We start from the raw sequence: 2,985 nt of genomic DNA, 5'->3' as shown, positions 1-2,985 counted from the left end.
GGGGGGGGGTTGTCCATACAAAAATATGCTTTCATGTCAATTCTACTGGAAAACTTTGATTAAAAGCACAAAATATGTCTATTTCCCAGTTTTCAAGGACTCTCTAGCTTCTATTGGAGTTACCAAACTTTGGTGGCCATTGACAGGCAAATTTCACCACTGAAACCAGGCAGCCTCACCTCCTTCAATCGCAAATATTTTGACTTCTATTCAAGATATAGATCTATAGGTATTTTTTTTCATTGAAAGCAAGACAAATGAATAAAGATTTCAGATGATACCATTGAATTGAATAACTCGACATGCCCAAATATTGACGAGTGTCTGCTTTCATCGCGTAGTGCCACATATTGATCTTGATCTTATTGTTTTCCAGTCATTTGACCTCTCACTTACGGTAAAGAATCAGCAAATAGAGTTGCGCGACTACACTACCATCTCAACACACATAGATCTACATCCTTTTACGACAGCATGAGATATCAGCAACAAAGCCTCACAAAAAAGGAAAAAAGGAAATAAGTTCTCAAATCACAAAAATACGTCCGGATTCCATGATGCTGCACTTTAGTGCATCCTGTCAGGTTGTTGTTTTTTTTAATTCTTTTTTTTTTCTTTCAGTATGATTTTGATTTCCTTCGAGGTGAATGGGTTCACTCGGTTCAAATCAGTCTTTAATTGTGAATTGATCGCTTTTAAGAACAAGCAGGCTAACCTAGATTTCGAGGGTTTCAAGAAATCTTGACCTACATCATAAGTCATAAATCAAAATTATGCATACTAAAAATACTAAATATGCACTACTGTTACAGCAAAGAAGAATAATTTCACACACATGCCATTGCTTGTCGCCACTGTACAGCGCCCTGTTCTTTATGCCAGAGTTAGTTGTGTCTAGCTCAAGGACACACCCCATAGACCAGCCATCTAAACCTCATGTCATCAACATTCGCTTTAGATCTGGCATTATTGTTTAATTTGGACTCATTACTTCTTCGACCTCTGAAGTTTCATAGAGCAGGCACTGTCATGGACTCTAACTAACTTACTGGCTTGGTTGGAGAATAGGACCTGGTATCTTTGCAGGTGGTAACATGTCAGAGCTGCTACCTCCTCCTCTCCAGGATCTACGAAAGCGTTGGCTTGCTGATCATGCCTACAATCACCTCTTTTACTTCTCCTTCTGCCCACCCTTTCATTCTCCTGGTTGGAGCTCAAGCAGCCAGGAGAATTAAAGGGTAAACAGGACTTAATCACGGCTTCTTCTTTTTACTTACTTTTTAAAAAAAAAGTGTTTTTGTCCTCTTATTCAGGGAGGTTGGACGTGAGCTAGATATGTTGCAGAACCATTATTGATGTGTCTATTCATTCATTCAGTGACAGATCTACGATAGACATCGGCGATCATGGTTCTCCATCATTCCTATGGTCGGATGCTCTTTTAAAAAAAGCTACGTTTCCCTGATCTTTCCCAGTACTCCATTTGTTTAGATTCTCTGAATAGATTGCTCTGGGCCTACCCCTGCCTCGTTTGCCTTCAATTTTGCCAGTGAGAGCTAGATGTTCAAGACCCTTATGTCTATTCAGGTGTCTCAAAAACTCCTGTTGTCTTTTCCTGGGCGTTTTTAACAGTGAGCGTCCCACGTGGGCTTCATCAATCACTACCTCTTTTAATTTCTTTTCCTTCCACGATATTCTTAGCAGTCTCCTAAGAAACCACATTTCTGTTGCTTCTATTTTATTTTCACTGTCTTTAGTAATTGTCCAGTATTCACAGCAATATAGAACGGTTGACCATGCCTATCATTTTAGAATTTTCATTTCTGGTACTCATTGAGATGTTTCTTTTTTTTTCTCAGGATTGGGCTCATTTTTTGGAAACTAGTCTTAGCCATTGCAAATCTACTTTTTATTTCTGTGTATATACTAGGTTAAATCAGACGCTCGTCATTTTTTTGCCTTTTTAAGTTTAAAGTTATTAGTATTATCTTGAAGTTTATACATTTATCTTGATTCTGAATGGGAAAAAAAGACGTTTCCATTTTGAATAGAAGTCAGGATATTTGCGGTTGAAGGAGGTAAGGGTTGCTGGTGTCAGAGGTAAACTAGCGAGCAACTTTCTTGTCAAGGTCGAAGTACAGAGAAGTACGTAGTCACAATAACGGGCCTTTAGTGCAGGGAACTCATGCGAGAGACAGAAACAGTAGAAAGAATATTACAGTAGGAAAGAAAAAAACCCACATAGAATCTGTCGGACGTTCTAAAAATATTTCCACCAAGAAGCGACATCGTTACTTACTACGGCGAAAAGGTAAGAAGGGGACACGACGAGTTAGGCTACTTAAATCATGAAGGAAAGGCGGGCAATTTTGTCTCATTAATTATCATTCCCAATCTACCACGTCAAGTACAAATCAGTTGACATAACAAAAGGCCAGTAGTGGCGGGATTTATGCTAATCAAGGGTCAACCATGGTCAGTCCAGTAATTATGTAAAAACGTTACCTCAGGCTTTGTCAGGCACATACATACATACATACATACGTACATACAGCAACCATTGGCAATTACGTTTATGTCTTCACTCCCGCAGTAACCGCGTCAGTCAAAGGGTGGGCACATTTTTGGGGATCGAAGGCAGGCCGCTTTTCCGCTTTCGCTGGGTCATAAACAACAAAGGACCACACCTTTTACTGCTGGACAAAGAGAGAGAGGTATTTCATATTCTATACATTATTATTACTTTCTTCATTTTTTGTACGAGTGTGTATTTGTGTGTCTGTTTGTCTGTGTGTCTGTGTGTGTGTGTGTTTCAGTTTGTGGTGTGTGTATCTGTTTGAATGTGTGTTGTGTGTGAATGTGTGTATTAAAGAACAATAATTTGGCTGTAATTTGTGCATTAATTATTTCTGTGTGATGTTGCATCTCCTCCTTCTCCTCCTCCTCCTTCTCCTCTTCCTCCTCCTCCTCCTCCTCCTCCTCCTT

The 2,985-nt window shown here is 39.5% G+C and overlaps 1 long non-coding RNA gene across 1 annotated transcript in view; it reads left to right on the top strand.

The window, feature by feature from the left end:
* The first annotated feature begins 2,625 nt into the window (after nucleotides 1–2,625).
* LOC106014193 overlaps nucleotides 2,626–2,985 on the top strand; it is a 19,824-nt gene continuing 19,464 nt past the window's right edge. The window contains exon 1 of the long non-coding RNA XR_001185534.1: nucleotides 2,626–2,714. This is a non-coding gene — a long non-coding RNA (uncharacterized LOC106014193). The remainder of the gene's footprint in view (nucleotides 2,715–2,985) is intronic.

This window comes from Aplysia californica, unplaced genomic scaffold, assembly GCF_000002075.1.
Source record: "Aplysia californica isolate F4 #8 unplaced genomic scaffold, AplCal3.0 scaffold00033, whole genome shotgun sequence".
NCBI classification, from domain to species: Eukaryota; Metazoa; Mollusca; class Gastropoda; order Aplysiida; family Aplysiidae; genus Aplysia; species Aplysia californica.
Note: the sequence above shows the minus strand (reverse complement) of the source record. Positions and strands in the feature narration are given on the sequence as shown.